This window comes from Oncorhynchus nerka, linkage group LG9a (genome assembly GCF_034236695.1).
Source record: "Oncorhynchus nerka isolate Pitt River linkage group LG9a, Oner_Uvic_2.0, whole genome shotgun sequence".
Lineage (NCBI taxonomy): Eukaryota > Metazoa > Chordata > Actinopteri > Salmoniformes > Salmonidae > Oncorhynchus > Oncorhynchus nerka.
The window spans coordinates 28,314,274-28,333,385 of record NC_088404.1 but is presented as its reverse complement, the minus strand read 5'-3'; positions in this window follow the sequence as shown (position 1 = coordinate 28,333,385).

Genomic DNA, 19,112 nt, shown 5'->3' with positions numbered 1-19,112 from the left:
GTCAACTTTAAACACCTCTATCTCCTGAGTGTTTTTGAATTAATAAAAGTAAGTTCTGACCATTTCTTCCATGGGAAAACATGTATGGAATTCATGTGGATTTATCCTAAAATATTCCCAGAGCCTCCCTGCAACCTGAAAAATAAAAGTTCCCAGAACAGGCATAATTTTCACTTGGAAAAGTATGGATTCGTTCCCACAACCAATGTGAAAAACATAATGGGAACATAATCTGTACCTATTTGACTTGGGAAATCAGGTAGTGATTGCCCATACTGGGTACGATTTGTCATGGAAATTTCCTCTATTTACCAAATCATGAGCGCAAACCACACACAAGTCAGAGTTAGTTATCAAAGTCCATCTTTAATCATATGAGCTCTATCACAACCCTGTGACTCTCAGATCAATTCAGTGTCTATCAATGAATTCTCTGAGAGCCCCTTCTACATTGCAACTCAGATCCTTTAATAGCAAAGAACACACATAGTCAGACAGCATAGACATAATAAATCGTTCAGCTTTGTCTCCTTACTCAAAACCCAGAACCATAAACCAATCCTCCACATCAACAGGCATATATCAAATTGTCATTTAGATACAACCAATCCTGGACAAGCTCACGGGGAGCATAGACTGATTCCAGACACTGCCATCCTCCTCTCCCCGATGGGAAAAGTAGGGAGTGACTGGCACACAGACACAGTGGAGCAAAATATAAGTTTACACATGATGACACCTTGACCTCTCCCCTCTCTGCGGCCCATGCAACTTAGTCTTGACAACAGATACCTGCAACCCCGCCACAGTATTATACAAAAATAACATTCTGATGAGAAGTAACTTACAAACATATGATGAATATAAAACATCTTACCTATGTTACCAACCAATTCTGATTATTCCCCAACAGATTTTACACACAGGATGGGAGCCCCTGGCTCCAGCTCCAATAGAGAGACCCTGGATGTGACAGCGGTGTATAGGAATTGGTAAAACATGTAGGAGTGCAGCATCCCCAGTAACAGATAGAGATAGAAAACGGTAGAGCTGTTATTGCATAGTTTAGTCTAGTGGCCTTGTATTGTAATGATGGTTCATGCAACATTCTGGTGAAGTGTTCTTAGGGTATATTTCCAGCCCTTCAAGTTTAGATAAATTAATAGCACATTCTCCTGCAATGTTCGTGCAATGTTATGGCTACCTAAGTCCTAAACTGATTGTCTTTTGGAGACGACATAACTACCATGGTTTAGTTTTTTTAAGAGCGCCCAAGGCTATGACTGTGTAAAGATGAGTGTTGATGAAGCATAAACTGTGGATTAGAGTGGACAAATGAGCAGTAAATGGGTCAGTGAGGGAGTGAAGTACTGAGCCATGCATCCATTCTTTGGTCTGACTCAAGCGCCTGTCAGACGGACGAGGCAGATGGGAGACATAAAATGCTCCATTCCTTGACAAGGTAGTCTGTCAATGTTACGGAGAACAGTCAGAGGGGTAATGTTTTCACAAGACATTAAATGTCTCCTTCGTAGAAGTCCTGGATGTCATTCCCATTAGATTGATGTACAGATATACAGTAGATGGCTATATTATGGGCACACCATAATACTTAGGTACTGCATGTTGGTTCCAACCTTAAAGTAACACCAAAGAAATTTAGCAGGTCTGTTAGGAAATGCCTTTGTCACACCATTTGGATAAGGTCCTTTCTGTGCTGCTCCAGAAACACAAAGTAGGAAGATGAGAAACTCCATTCACTTCGTATTATTAAAGTAGGAAGAGAGGCAAGAACCATTTGTCCACCAGCTCAGGAACAAGCTACACTGTTGTCAGCCTTGTGTAATGTTCAACGTAATTGCATTGCTGGACTTTTTTAAACTTCATGTATTTGTGTTGTTTCAAAAATGTACAAATGAAAGGAAATGTATGTATGTAATGTTTTTAAATGTTTATTTATTTTAGCTGTTAGTGATAGTTAATACATTTGTGTTTACATCATTAAGCCTTTTGTGTTATAAATTACCAAATGGGTCTGACTTTATTGTAAATACAGCGTCATATGATACAAGACATTTATGTATGTGTTATGAATGACCAAAGGTGTCTGATTTTACAGCGTCGTATGATATAGTCTTTATGAAGGTGTTACGAATGACTGAATGTGTCTCACTTCAAACTAAGTATTACATGACACTACATAAAGTGTCAATAAATAGGTTATTAACATTCTGCTGCTTAATGAAGGTTCTCTCATGATCGACAGGTTACCGTAGGGTATGAAATGTACTTGAATGGGTTGATGGACCTGCAACGCATGTGTGCGTGCGCTCGCACGTATGTGCGTGTGTGTGTGTGTGTGTGTGTGTGTGTGTGTGTAATCAAGCTGATTTGGAGTAGTACAACCTGAGTTTACTACACCAGGAATTCCTTTTCTATTTCCAGGGCTAGATTACAACCTGTTACAATGGTGCCAACATTTTGTGACTTATCTTTCAGCTGGGGAGTGGGTGAATGTGTCAAAGACCTGACTAGGCCCAGCACCGCATGGTATGGTATGGTAGTTTTTGTTGTGTGCATGTTTGTGTACTGAGGAACATGTAACGGTTCCAGAAGAAAGGCACTTTCAATTTCTTTAAGTTGGGTGCTTTTATCAAGGTAAGTGTTTCTTGTTGAAATGCCGTCCCCAGGCTATTCCACTCACAGCAAATATAAGCCTGGGATATCAACCATTAAAAATTGGCCTTAGTGGTAGTGACCATAGAATTGTATAGGAGTGACCTTACCGAGTAAAGTATTTTTCATCGTCACTACTTTAACACAGTCAGAAAGTCATAAATATTGCTAAACCCTGACCATTTACACAATTTATCTTCAAATGTGAATTTAATCCTAAACCTAACTAATGAATGCCAAGTTTGATGCGTTGGTCCACCAGATCTGTGGAAGTGTCTGGGAACAAGATTAAGTGTAATGTGACTAACCTGACGTCATTTAAAAGCATATGCCATCCTTCAGCGTAACATGTCACCCTTTATAAAGCACATGTTTGTCATATTCGACATAGTGGGCAATGTCACATTTGATATGGGTGATTATGTCACACAGTTAGGGCACATTTATGAACCCTTTATAAAGCATGACATATGGTTATAGATGCTTTGTAACACATTTATGTAGTGCTTATGAAGACATTATGAAGGCTTTATGAAGCCTTTATGAGCTGAACATAATTTAAAGTGGGACCCTGGACTCATACTGTACAATTGATACAGCATTCCTCTGAATGGGGTATGACACAGGAAGGCGTATGACAAACTCCTTTCAGTCCCCCATTTCCTTCAGTAGCATCCATTCTTTAGTAACTGCCGCAAAAGCCTTTGGTTTAGAATGAATGAAATCGAAGATAAACATTTGCATTATTGGCAGATGAAAGTTAAACCTACCATAACCATACTGGGTGACTGCCAAAATGGGACTGCTTTTTTCATACTGGGTGACTGCCAAAATGGGACTGCTTTTTTGATGTTCCTTTTTTGTGCTAGATGAATATATGACATTGGTGTTATGGCCTCTAGCAAGGCTAGACACGTTGTAGAGTGCCTTTGTAAAGTGTTGCCAATTTATTTTGTGGTATTAAAGCAACTTTAACTCCACAAACGTACAATAGATGAAATGGCACTGACAAATAATCATAGTTTTCAAGTAAATTCTGTGTCCTATACGACTATTCCACATCCTAAATATTTCATTTTAGTGATGACATACACATAGACCCAGTTTGACTTTGATTTATATATTCTCTCTCTCTGCTCCCTTCAATTTCTGGATCTCTGAGCGAGAGCCTTCATCCCCCATACGACCGTCTGTCAGTCAGAGTTTCGACATTTCATTCAAGGCTTGATTATGTCCCAGTCTTGGCCACAGGGTATGCCTTCAGCTCCCCTAGACCTTTTCACCTCTTATCTATCTGTTTATTTTGCTACCAGCACTCTCCGCAAATCCCTTTAAAGAGTGACTGCCTTTAAAAAGCAAAGAATCCCTTAGAAAATGGCCTAGGTGGCATCAATATGAGTCAGAAATTGTTATTCTAGTGTCAAAATTGACTACAAAGTGTGTATAGGATCATTTTGGTCATTAAGTCAGTTTAGTCAAAAACAGAGTTTGGAACATCTGTGCATCACACCAGGTAAATGAAGGTTGGGTTTTGATTTTACGATGTCCATTTACCCACTAACATGGGGTGAACAGCTGCAATGATTGCTCTCTTTCCAATAGCATAGACTGTGAGACAGAAATGCCAAGCAGCTCTGACTATTTACATAAGACAACACATCAAAATTTTTTACTTGAGAAATACTGCAAAAAACACCTTAGTTTGATGTAAAATTGCCTAACTAAAATATGCATTTCAAAATTAATTACAGTTATCTTATATTCATTCTGGAGGTTTTGAGGAAGTGAAGTAGGCCTCCTCATCTACAGTATCTCATGGTGGACAAACATCATTAACCAAACGCAGAATTGGTCACGAGGTATTGCTCGCCTGAGGTAGAGAACCTTATGATAAGCTGTAGACCACACTATCTAACAAGAGAGTTCTCATCTATATTATTCGTAGCCATCTATTTACCACCACAGAACGAAGCTGGCACTAAGACAGCTCTCAACCAACTCTATAAGGCCATAAGCAAAGAAACAAATGCTCACCCATAAGCGGCGCTCCTAGTGGCCGGGTACTTGAATGCAGGCAAACTTAAATCAGTTTTATCAAATTTTTACCAGCATGTCACATGTGCAACCAGAAAAAAAAATCCTAGACCACCTTTACTCCACACACAGAGATGCATACAAAGCTCTCCCCCGCCCTCCATTTGGCAAATCTGACCATAATTCTATCCTCCTGATTTCTGCTTACAAGCAAAAACTAAAGCAGGAAGTACCAGTGACTCGTTCAATATGGAAGAGGTCAGATGACATAGATGCTACACTACAGGACTGTTTTGCTAGCACAGACTGGAATATGTTCCGGGATTTATCCAATGGCATTGAGGAGTACACCACCTCAATCATTGGCTTCATCAATAAGTGCATCGACGACCACAGTGACTGTACATACATATACCAACAAGAAGCCATGGATTACAGGCAACATCCGTATCGAGCTAAAGGCTAGAGCTGCCGCTTTCAAGGAGCGGGAGACTAATCCGGACGCTTATAAGAAATCCCGCTATGCCCTCAGACAAACCATCAAACAAGCAAAGTGTCAATACAGGATTAAGTTTGAATCCTTCTACACCTGCTCTGACGCTCGTCGGATGTGGCAGGGCTTGAAAACTATTAAGGACTACAAAGAGAAACCCAGACGTGAGTTGCCCAGTGATGCGAGCCTATCAGATGAGAGAAATGCCTTTTATGCTCACTTCGAGGCAAGCAACACTGAAGAGCACTAGCTGCACGAGAGCACCAGCTGTTCTGGATGGCTGTGTGATAACGATCTTGGTAGCCGATGTGAACAAAACCTTTAAACAGGTCAACATTCACAAAGCCGCTGGGCCAGACGGATTACCAGGATGTGTACTCAAAGCACCTTCACTGACATTTTCAACCTCTCCCTGACCGAGTCTGTAATACCTACATGTTTCAAGCAGACCACCATAGTCCCTGTGACCAAGGAAGCGAAGGCAACCTGCCTAAATAATTACCGCCCCATTGCACTCACGTTGGTAGCCATGAAGTGCTTTGTAAGGCTGGTCATGGCTCATATCAAGAGCATCCTCCTGGACACCCTAGACCCACTCCAATTCACAAACTGCCCCAACAGATCCACAGATGATGCAAGCCCTATTGCACTCCACACTGCCCTTTCCCACCTGGACAAAAGGATCACCTATGTGAGAATGCTGTTCATTGAATACAGTTCAGCGTTCAACACCATAGTACCCAAGAAGCTCATCGCTGAGCTAAGGACTCTAGGACTATACACCTCCCTATGCAACTGATCCTTAAAACGGGCCCGTCAGGGGTGTGTACTTAGTCCCCTCCTGTATTCCCTGTTCACCCACGACTGATTGGCCAAACACGACTCCAACGCCATCATTCAGTTTGCTGATGACACAACAGTGGTAGGCCTGATCACCGACAACGATGAGACGGCCTATAGGGAGGAGGTCAGAGAACTGTCAGCGTGGTGCCAGGACAACAAACTCTCCCTCAATGTGAGCAAGACAAAGGAGCTGATTGTGTACTACAGGAAAAGGCAGGCTGAACAGGCCCCCATTAACATCGACGGGGCTGTAGTGGAGTGCATCACCGCCTGGTATGGCAACTGCTCGGCATCTGACCGTAAGGCGCTACAGAGGGTAGTGCAAACGGCCCAGTACATTACTGGGGCCAAGCTTCCTGCCATCCAGGACTTACTATATAATAGGTTAATAGGTGGTGTCAGAGGAAAGGATGTGTAAAATTGTCAGAGACCCCAGAGACCCCTAGACTGTTTTCTCTGCTACCGCATGGCACCGGAGCGCCAAGTCTAGGACCAAAAGGCTCCTCAACAGCTTCTACCCCCAAGACATAAGACTGCTGAACAAATAATGAAATCGCCACCGGACAATTTACATTGACCCCCCCCCCCCTTTGTACACTGCTGCTACTCGCTATTTGTTATCTATTAATAGTCACTTTCGCCCCCACCTACATGTACAGATTTAGTCTACTTATTTTAGTCTACTTGATAAATATTTTCTTAACTCTTCTTGAACTGCACTGTTGGTTAAGGGCTTGAAAGTAAGCATTTCATGGTAAAGTCTATACTTGTTGTATTCAACGCATGTGACAATTAAAGTTTGATTTAATTTGATTTTGAAACACACCTCTAAGACTGAAAAACACACCTCTCACTGAAATCTCTTTTTCTAATTAGCAACAGAAAAACAAGTGCTCCTTAAATAGTTGGAGATCACACGAGGATTTGCCATAAGGAAAAAAGAGGTTGCATCTGTTTATTTAGTTGTTTATGCTTTGATGATGACATTCAAGACCAAAACAGGACACTAAATATATTTAGAATATATACCTGTAAAAAAAGCGTACATGCTTCACAGCACAGAACGACAACCCACACATTTCAACTTGCTTCACACTTAAGTTACATGTGATGACAAGGAAATGCTTTAAGTGTAAACATGTAATTTCTCAATGTCACGCCTACAGTTTGAAATTAGGTTAATGGATGATAAGCAAAGGTAACATATACAAATACATATTGCCTGATATTGACTTCATTATTATTCTGACTTTCCAATGGCATCAATGAAACAACCACTTCTTTCTCCTGTATCCCAGTCTCCTGTATCCCTCCTGTGTCCCCTCTATTGACAATAAGGCATTCATCAAGGAGCAGATTGGAGGACAGACTGCTGTGCCCCTCTTCATGAGCCTTCCTGTGAGGACTCCCTCCACTCTCCTCTTGATTACGCCCAGGGGGAGCGGGGCGTCTGGATAATAATTTGATTGCCACTCCATCCGCTTTGGAAGCGGAAATGCAGAAACATGCTCCTGTATATTTGCACATGGCAGCTGCTCAAGCTCATCTCATTGTGGTGGCAACTACAGTAGGAGCCCTATGGAACTGTCCTGAGAAATGTGTGGCTGCTTCAGTAATTTAGTTCTCCTTGCCCTGGTTTTAACACAAACTTGTCATGAGCTGGAAGTCAAAAATGGATCTGAACTGGCTGAACCGGCACTTAGTATACATCCAGCAAGTATGTTTATCTGCATCCTTTAGAAAATCCTTTTGAAATTGATATGTGTCATCATGTTTTATTGCATCTGTTGTGTCACCTGCCTTGAGGGAGACGTGTGACCTTGGCGCAGAGAGATATTATACCACATTTTCACGGCACAATTAGACACCCCTCACACACACATGCACACACACACACACACACACACACAGACACACATACATACACACACACACCCTTGTTCCTAAGACATGCCACGTCTGCAATACGGGCTGAGCTAATTGAATGTGCCAGTCAAGTGGGACGTCACACTTATCTAATACGACCGGTACTTTGGGGCTGTGCTCTGTCGTGTTCCCGTAATAACTCCTCCACAATTACCCCCTCCTCCTCTCCATTCTCCTCCTCCTCCCTGAGCCAGAACTGAAGTAGTGTCGTTACACTGATGGTAAACTGTGCCCCCATCCTGCCTCTGGCTATCCTCTTCTCATCCCCTTTCCCTGTCAGGAGGCATCCCCAGGGCTTCAGACTGCCGTGGTTTGCATTACTCACATAATCACAGACGCTTACTGCGTAAATGCACACAGATCAGATCACAGAGAATGTTGGGGGAAAGATGCACAAAGTCACTGAGGATTCATCACGTTGAGAAGAACTGTGGTTCTGCCGTAGTCAGCAAGGGAGATGTTAATGTAGCTGGGATAATTAATGGGAGTATCGGCTTGGTGATACATTATTGTGGCTTGGAGCGACCAACTTTGCTAGAGTTGTTTTTCAATAGCGTCGGTCTTAAGCGAGGTACTACCTTTTTTAATTAGATACAACTAACAGCTGGATAAGAAAAGCAATATTTCAGTCAGACCGTAGGGTCAGCGGCCTGCTGATTCATATTCTAAGAAAATTAACCTCTCTTCTGCTTTGTTGGAGGGCAATTCCAAGATAACAGAATGATGCTGAGACTCAGATTCTTCACTTTGAAATTTAGGGAGTTGCTCTGGTTCCGGATTTTCTGTAAACCTGATTTGGTTAATGATACTGAGATTTCTGTACAGAATATTTTTTTATGTGATCGGCGATGAATGCCTTTGTCTGGTGTAGCCTACAAACTTCATGTTGTACACAAATGACATGGTCGACATGTTCTAACTTCTGCATTCCATGCCTCAGTAGCCTATTAAGTGTAAGCGGGATTTCATGTTCTTTTTTCAGGAAGGGAGTTAGGTAACATGCGGATATTTACTGTACATGTTGTACTCAAAAGACATGATCGACATGTTCGTAAAAACTAAATGTTTTTTTTTGCCTCAATGCAGAAAATAAGGTTAGCTTATGAATACGTCACACGAGTCTGTGGAATAAACAACTTTGACATTGACCTTAATGAAAATAATATTTTTTTGTTAAGTTCCTTAAAGAGAACAATTTTGAAATGTCCATGTAGTAAAAAGCTAGAGGAAGATTAGTAGACAATTAGTAGGCAATTGGTTAAAATCACATGATGCACACCGATGCCATTAGAAACACTTATCCTCTTCTATATTTTTTTCCACAAAAAACGCATAATTTCCACATACTGTATGTTTATGTTGGGCGGTGCTGGAGATGATGAATATGAAGTTGATATATTTTTTACATTTCCTTTTAAATGTGCTGAGAATGTGCCAAAATCCATCAACTGTCCTACACCCTTCCCAGAAAGTTGAGGGAAGGTTGTATGCAAAATAACCATTGGACAACCACACTCTCACCAAGCTCTAAGAAACATAATGGTTATCAGAACGTTACGCTCTAGCTGGGGTGTGTCTTAATAATATACAGTATGTATAATGCACTTATGCATTTCTTACATTTTTCCTAAATGGATGTGCAAAGGTAGATTGCAGATTTGAAAATATAAATAGGTTATTTATTTTCACGGGAACATTAAAATATGGTTCCAAAGTGAAATTGAATTGATGAGACAGACTGAAGAAACACGTGTGAGACCTTCAGATGCACCCTTGCTCCGTTCACATTGTTTATTCCCAAAGAGTGGCGGGATACGTATGATAAGTTATGGAATATCTCCATTCACGCCTTCTACTGCCTGGCATCTGACCAGCTGCTTCCAACCGGAATCAACAAATAAGTGTCACAAGGATTTCCACTGTGGTAGAGAAGGGTGAAACAGAGGTAGAAAGAGGCGAAACACATAGATAGAAAGAGGCAGAAAGAGGGAGAAGTAAAGGGAGAGAAAGTCTGGAGGAGTCAAGAGGTAGAGAAGATGGGAAAATCAATCACATCTCTTGACCACAATCAATAGCCACCACAAACCCACCAAGAGACAGAAATATTGACTGTCTCCTATTTCTGTGTCTCCTGTCATTACACAATTACATCATGTGGTGCATGGTGTTTACAGTTTACTGTACAGGCACCAATTCAATCAATTGCAGATAAACTAGTGTGGTTTCACACCAGGTAAAACATACACCTTTATTTAACTAGTATTAGAGGCTGTTACTTTCACGGACACAACACATTGACAGGAAACCACACCTGTCCTTAAAATACATCATATTCTGAGTGAGCCTATAGTGTGGTTTTCTTTGATCTGTAAATGATTGTACCTGTATCTGTAAATGATTATGGTCTACTGTATACGGAATGAGATCTCTACCCTCTCCTAGTGACATTACACACCTGCTATTACTGTTGTCTACAGTATGTATGCACCCCGATCAGCGTTGCTGTTTACATACCCTCCAGATAAACACACACAAACACACACACACAGTTCTCTCCTTGAGTCTCCAGATCCAGGGGTCTACCCCCGGCAGCGGCAGCGCACATGAAGCAGGGAGGTGAGGGCGGATGGCGCGGGGCCCCTTTGTGCTCTCTGACACTGTGGGGCCAATTGAAGATCAAAAGCTTGGGAGGGAAGCAGTGGGCCCTGGTGGTCTAGCATAATTAAAACCTGGATGAGCCTGAGACACTCTAAAGGGATAATGAGACGGGGCAGACTCTAATCCTGCCTCATTATGTTGGGATGCAAGGGTTCAGTAACCAACACTTGTGTTAGAGCCCTCCCCTCTATACTGCTGATCTGAGGTATAGTCTTTCTGGGATACTGGATAACTGTTTGATCACTTTTGTGAGTGTAATATTCACTGTTAATTGCTGATTGTTTATTCAATGTAAACATGTTTCCCATGCCAATAAAGCTCTTTGAATTAAACTGAATTGACACTTCCCCCCCATACTGCTGCTCTTAGGTGTAGTGGTTGTGAGATACTTACCCCTTATAACTCTGCTCCAAGATGTAGTGATTTTGAAGCTGTAATTGCAACGGATACTATAATGTCATTTTCATGCATCATGCTTCAGAAAAGTTCTCTAAAACGTTATTGTAAGAAGGTCATTAGGAAAGGTTCAAAGGCAATAACATACTCAGCATCTGATTCACACAGAGCGCTAGCTACAATAACTACCATGGGCCCTATGTGTAGCACTTGTGACCAAACACCAGAGAATATGAGGAATAGGTCAAATAGCCCTTCAATGGATATGATAGGTGCATAGCCACAGCACTCTCTACTGGTAGAGGAAAGGACTGCATCCTTCCTCAGTCCTCAGTCCACATATGTGCAGTACACGGTTCTGTTCAGTATAAAGTTCTGTTAATATTGTAAAGGGGAAATCATTTATTTCTGTATAATTGGGGCACAATACTGAAAGAGTGTACCTATTAATGGTACAGTACTGCATTAAATATGCTGCAAAATATATACATAGGTAAACAACTAGTCAGCTTTGACATTGAGTAGCACTGCAGGTCGAAAGAGAGAGAGAGATCATCCAGCCAGCCTCACAATCCAATCCCCACCGTTGTCCCAACGGAGCACCCAGCCCTGAGCATGCAAAGTCATTGTGAAGACAATGGAAGGACACCACACCTCCACAGGGTTGAACTCTGTGTCCTCGCTGCTTTATTGCTTTCTCTCCCACTCAGGCTCTATCCCGCTCCGTCTCTCTCCTCCTCAGTCCCTCTCCTGCTCAGTCTCTCTCCTGCTCAGTCTCTCTCCTGCTCTGTCTCTCTCCTGCTGTCTCTCTCCTCCTCAGTCTCTCTCCTGCTCAGTCTCTCTCCTGCTCAGTCTCTATCCTACTCAGGCTCTCTCCTGTTCAGTCTCTATCCTTCTCAGTCTCTCTCCCGCTCAGTCTCCATCCCGCTCAGTCTCCATCCCGCTCAGTCTCCCTCCCGCTCAGTCTCTCTCCCGCTCTGTCTCTCTCTCTCCTGCTCAGTCTCTCTCCTGCTCAGTCTCTCTCCTGCTCAGTCTCTCTCCTGCTCTGTCTCTCTCCTCCTCAGTCTCTCTCCTGTTCAGTCTCCATCCTGCTCTGTCTCTCTCCCGCTCAGTCTCCATCCCGTTCAGTCTCCATCCCGTTCAGTCTCCATCCCGCTCAGTCTCCATCCCGCTCAGTCTCCATCCCGCTCAGTCTCCATCCCGCTCAGTCTCTCTCCGCTCAGTCTCTCTCCCGCTCTGTCTCTCTCTCTCTTGCTCAGTCTCTCTCTCTCCTGTTCAGTCTCCATTCTGCTCTGTCTCTCTCCCGCTCAGTCTCCATCCCGTTCAGTCTCCATCCCGTTCAGTCTCCATCCCGCTCAGTCTCCATCCCGCTCAGTCTCTCTCCTGCTCAGGCTCCATCCTGCTCAGTCTCTCTCATGCTCAGTCTCTCTCCTGCTCAGTCTCTCTCCTGCTCAGTCTCCATCCCGCTCAGTCTCCATCCCGCTCAGTCTCCATCCTGCTCAGTCTCCATCCCGCTCAGTCTCCATCCTGCTCAGTCTCTCTCCTGCTCAGGCTCCATCCTGCTCAGTCTCTCTCCTGCTCAGTCTCTCTCCTGCTCAGTCTCTCTCCTGCTCAGTCTCTCTCCTGCTCAGTCTCCATCCTGCTCAGTCTCTCTTCTGCTCAGTCTCTCTCCTGCTCAGTCTCAATCCTGCTCAGTCTCTCTCCTGCTCTGTCGCCTAATTCGTTATTTATCTACCTCCCTCTTTCAGTCTTGCCTCTCAACAGTCTCACCCTGAAATGTTCCTGACTCTCAATCTCTTTCCTGTCCCAGTCTCTTTCTTTCTGGACTTTCGCTCTCTATCCTGCATTTATCTATTCCCGTCTCTTCATCTTTCTCCTATCTCTCCGTCCTTCGCTTTGCGGTAACCTGTATCTATTTTTCATTGGGTCCAGTCGTTATTATTCTGCACCCTCAGCCTTATTTAAGAACACATTCATTCTGACAATGACAACCCTGCTACAGCAGCTGTGCATCTTCACCAGTCTGCTACTGCAATCAATAAGTGCCAATTTTATCCTTGGGAACCTTGCATTGCGGCTCCTCCGTCTCCCTTCTGTTCGCTCACTACCCTCCCATTGCCTCTGTTGGACATCTGTTAGCATGCTACATAACACTTTCTTGGTTTGACAGGATGACAGCTTCTATAAAGTGGCATAATGCCACTACCTGTCAAACAGAAAATGTAACAAAAATGCTTATCTGTGTTCGGTACATAAGGGAGAAATCAACACAATTTAGACAGCGATTTAGTCAGCCGAGAACATTGACAACAGCAGTAATGAAAGTATCTGCATAGACAATACTGTGCAGCCGACATCATCGACCTGACCAAGACTTTCGACTCTGTCAATCACCGCACTCTTATCGGCAGACTCAACAGCCTTGGTTTCTCAAATGACTGCCTCGCTTGGTTCACCAACTACTTCTCAGATAGAGTTCAGTGTGTCAAATCGGAGGGCCTGTTGTCCGGACCTCTGGCAGTCTCTATGGTAGTGCCACAAGGTTAAATTCTTGGGGCGACTCTTTTCTCTGTATACATCAATGATGTCGCTCTTGCTGCTGGTGATTCTCTGACCCACCTCTACGCAGACGACACCATTCTGTACACGTCTGGCTCTTCTTTGGACACTGTGTTAACAGAACTCCAGATGAGCTTCAATGCCATATAACACTCCTTCCGCAGCCTCCAACTGCTCTTAAATGCAAGTAAAACTAAATGCATTCCCGCACCGGCCCGCCCGTCTAGCAACACTACTCTGTACGGTTCTGACTTAGAATATGTGGACAACTACAAATACCTAGGTGTCTGTTTAGACTGTAAACTCTCCTCCCAGACTCACATTAAGCATCTCCATCTAGAATCGGCTTCCTATTTTCGCAACAAAGCATCCTTCACTCATGCTGCCAAACATACCCTCGTAACACGGACTATCCTACCGATCCTTGACTTCAGCGATGTCATTTACAAAAGAGCCTCCAACACTCTACTCAGCAAATTGGATGTAGTCTATCACAGTGCCATCCGTTTTGTCACCAAAGCCCCATATACTACCCACCACTGCGACCTGTATGGTCTCGTTGGCTGGCCCTCGCTTCATATTTGTTGCCAAACCCACTGGCTCCAGGTCATCCAAGTCTTTGCTAGGTAAAGCCACGCCTTATCTCAGCTCACTGGTCACCATAGCAGCACCCACCCGTAGCATGCGCTCCAGCAGGTATATTTCACTGGTCACCATAGCAGCACCCATCCGTACCATGCGCTCCAGCAGGTATATTTCACTGGTCACCATAGCAGCACCCACCCGTACCATGCGCTCCAGCAGGTATATTTCACTGGTCACCATAGCAGCATCCACCCGTACCATGCGCTCCAGCAGGTATATTTCACTGGTCATCCCCAAAGTCAACTTCTCCTTTGTTCACCTTTTCTCTGGTGCCAATGACTGGAACGAATTGCAAAAATCACTGAAGCTGGAGACTTACATGTATATCTCCCTCACTAACTTAAAGCATCAGCTGTCAGAGCAGCTTACCGATCATTGCATCTGTACACAGTCCATCTGTAAACAGCCCACCAAACTACCTCATCCCTATATTTTTTGTTTTTGCTCCTTTGCACCCCAGTATCTCTACTTGAACATTCATCTTCTGCACATTTATGACTCCAGTGTTTAATTGCTAAATTGTAATTATTTCACTAAATGACCTATTTATTGTCTTACCTCCCTAATCTTACTACATTTGCACACACTGTATGTAGATTTTTATATTGTGTTATTGACTGTAGGTTTGTTTATCCCATGTGTAACTCTGTGTTGTTTGTGTCGATTTGCTTTGCTTTATCTTGGCCAGGTCGCAATTGTAAATGAGAACTTGTTCTCATCTGGCCTACCTGGTTAAATAAAGGTTAAATAAAAACATCTGAATTATCTTTATCCACTCAGTACTTGCAGTCTGAGAGTAGTATAGAGATGCCTGGTCTCAGACCCCAGTCAAAGTGGATGGGATGACAACTACAGAAGTTCTGTTTCCTTTAAAGAAATTGAATAAGGGCCATGCAGGAAACACTAATCTGGTTTTGATGTCCAGTGATTCTGAGATGTGTCCTTCAGTTATGCTGTCATTGTGTTTAGAGGGCGCAGTTCTCCTATCCAAGACACTCAAATGGCTTCGTAATACGATGACCAACATGTTCTGATCTGCACTTAATATTGTTCGGGCTATACAGCTAAAGGTAATGGGTATGGGAAAGACGTGGATGGTGCGGAGGGAGAATTGAGATTAGATTTCCAATACTATACATTCATACCATTGTAAACAGATTAGCAATGTTAAAGCAGGTGCAGAGAAATGCTTATGTTTCTAGCTCCAGTTTTTTACAGTATACACCTGTGTATATATATATATATATATATATATATATATCTCAGAACGTGCAATATCAGAAGGTCAGAGTCTGGAGTATTTATACAGGATGAGCTATGTCGAGAAAAGATTATGTACATAAACTCATAAAATGTACATAAATGCACGTGATGTTAAGAGTGTTCTCTCCATTCCAGAATGTGATTGTTACGCAACAGTATATTTAATCCGAGCTGCCCTCAAACTGTTTTCAACAAGTCAATTTCAAATTATTTTCTAACGTTTTTTATTTTCTAAAAACAGTTTGAATTGAGGTGTGTTCCGCCTCATTCATTCACATAAAAGTAGTAATTTTTACTTTTGCGGACTAATTCATTTCTTTGACATTTCTGACAAAATTCCCCAAACACTTCCCAATTGTTTGTGCAGTTCAAGTCTGCAGACATTTGCCAATCTCCCGTCCTACATACACGTGTTCCACATTTTCTGTCTGTTGCCTGCATCGCAGTCATAGTTGTTTTAGTTGCCAATAATAACTGTAGCATAATATATTTGTGTATATTCCTTATAACCGCGGACACGCGAGGTAAAGTTACTCATTTCATAACCTTTGTGGTGTTATACTCAATGCTTAGGTAGCTAGCTACATTCTTCTATTAGCTCTGGAAAACAATGCTAATTGCGCCAGAGAAGCATTAGCATGTGTTGTATTTTGAAGCTACCCAGGACTCCCAAGTGGCGCAGCTGTCTAAGGCACAGTGTCTTAGTGCTAGAGGTGTCACTACAGACACCCATGTTCAAAACCAGACTGTGTTTTTTTCAAAGTAAGTGCCTTAATAGTTTCTGTATGTTGTGTTATACCGTTTCTACTGTAGCTCACTGTGTGTATGATGCGTTATATATTTGTGTATATTCCTTATAACGTGGACACGCAAGGTAACGTTACTCATTTAATAACCTTTATGGTGTTATATTCAATCGCGCTTATGTAGTTAGCTGCATTCTTCTATTAGCTCTGTAAAACAATAATAAGGGCGCCAGAGAAGTATTGGCTTGTTGTATTTTTAAGCTACCCTGGAAAAATTGAAAAAAATCTTCTATACCACTTGGTCGTTTTCTGAGTGCATTCCACAAAGCTGTTTATCATGTCCGCCTTATCCACTGCCCCCATTTTGAGGTTATAGTCAAGCACGCAGTCTGGTTTGATTTTTCTCTCTCCCGTCAGGTGGTCCACCTAACCTGTGGCCGACATGGTTGCTGTATGGACAGTAGAGAGGACATTGTCATGCCACTTTACTGCCAGCTGTTGACATTTCTTATTTTGTATAACGGGTCATTTAGGATGGCAATAGCATTGTTGACGAAATGCAGGCATCACAGCAGAACTAGGAAGCGGTCTTGGGAAAAGAGGGTGGCAAGAAGGGAGTTGCAAACATAGGATCTGTGCTCCAGTATTCTCTTAGGGAGTTCTTCTTTACTATCCCCATGAGAAAGGACTGTCACCAGGAAGGTATACAATTTCACTAATTGTGGTTGTCACCCATTTAGCGAGTTTACCTTCCACTCCTGGCCCTCTTTTCTCCTGTAGCTCCAAGGCATAGCGATTGGTCTCCTCTACTGTGTCTCCCACCAGCTCCTCTGTCAGAAACAACTTGAAGCACTCTGCCTCAGATGGAAATGGCAAGGGGCGTTGCACTCCAGACTGGGACTCATCAAAGCAAACAGCAGGGCCAGGAGGGGTGAAATGGCTGGCGGCCTTCCAGCTACCACAGAACTCCTGTACTTCATCCACTGTCGGTATGCCTCCATCACCACCAGCATCTTCAAGTGACCTGGGACTTCGTCAGTGGACAAGGGATCCTCAGATTCAGGGTTCTCAATGGCTACAAGGTTGGGGGGCAGCTCCTCACTGTCAGAATCTGATTCCTGACTTTCATACTCAGACTCATTGTCAGAATAAAATAAATAACTTCTACTGCTGTAGAATGATCACACCTGTGTGTTGGTACATGTGAAAAGGTTAAACACTGTTTCCCATGCTTATTCAATGAACCATAAACAATTAATGAACATGCATCTGTGGAACAGTCGTAAACCTTCTTAGGGATAGGCGTCCCGCTAGCGAAATTGCAGGGCACGCAATTCAAATAAATATTTGTGATATTAAACATTCGTGACCACACAATTATCTTACGTAATTTAAAAGCTTAAATTCTTGTTAATCTAAATGTGTTGTCCGATTTACAATAGGCTTTACAGCGAAAGCATACCATGCGATTGTTTAAGGACGAAGCCCCATATCAACATATTTTTCAACCATCACAGGCTTCTTAAAATCACAAATAGCGATTAAATAAATCACTTACTTTTGAAAATCTTTCTCTGTTTGCAATCCAAAGGGTCCCAGCTACAATATGAATTGTCGTTTTGTTAGATAAATTCCTCCCAAAAAGTCTGTTTTGATTTTAAAAAATCCACTCATTCAACACAAAGACAAAGGAGTCCAAAAAGCTACCTCTAAACATTGTTCAAACAAGCCAAACTTAATTTCTATTTAATCCTCAGGTATCCTAAAATGTAAATAAATTATAATATTGCATACGGAAAGAAGTATATTCAATAGAAAATATTTTGAGTCTCTTGGTACTAGAAACTTCAACGTGTTTTCCATACAATGCTACCAATTATATACATATCCTGGCTTCTATGTCGGAGTAACAGGCAGTTTACTTTGGGCACGTCAGTCAGGCAGAAATTCAGGAAAATAGACCATGGCTCTAATTATTTTAAGACACTAACAGCTTACAGACTGTAGGTAATTAAGGTCACAGTTAGGAAAACTTAGGACACTAAAGAGGCCTTTCAACTGACTCTGAAAAACAACAAAAGAGATGCCCAGGGACCCTGCTTATCTGTGGGAACGTGCCTTAGGCAAGGAGGCATGAGGACTGCTGATGTGGCCAGGGCAATAAATTGCTATGTCCGTACTGTGAGAAGCCTAAGACGGCGCTACAGGGAGATAGTACAGACAGCTGATCATCATCGCAGGGGCAGACCACGTAGCAACACCTGCACACGATCAGTACATCCGAACATAACACATGCGGGACAGGAACAGGATGGCAACAACAACTACGCAAATTACACCAGGACAATCTCTCCATCAGTGCTCAGACTGTCCGCAATAGGCAGAGAGAGGCTGGACTGAGGGCTTGTAGGCCTGTTGTAAGGCAGGTCCTCACCAGATATCAACAGCAACAACGTCGCCTACGGGTACAAACCCACCATCGCTGGACCAAACAGGGCTGGCAAAAAGTACTCTTCACTGACGACTCACGTGTTGTCTCAAATGGGGTGATGGTCGGATTCACGTTTATCGTCGAAGGAATGAGCATTACACTGAGGCCTGTACTCTGGAGCGGGATCGATTTGGAGGTGGAGGGTCCGTCATGGTCTTGGGTGGTGTGTCATAGCATCATCAGACTGAGCTTGTTGTCATTGCAGGCAATCTCAATGCTGTGCGTTACATCCTCCCTCATGTGGTACCCTTCCTGCAGGCTCATCCTGACATGACCCTCCAGCATGACAATGCCACCAGCTATACTGCTTGTACTGTGCGTGATTTCCTGCAAGACAGGAATGTCAGTGTTCTGCCGTGGCCAGCAAAGAGCCCGTATCTCA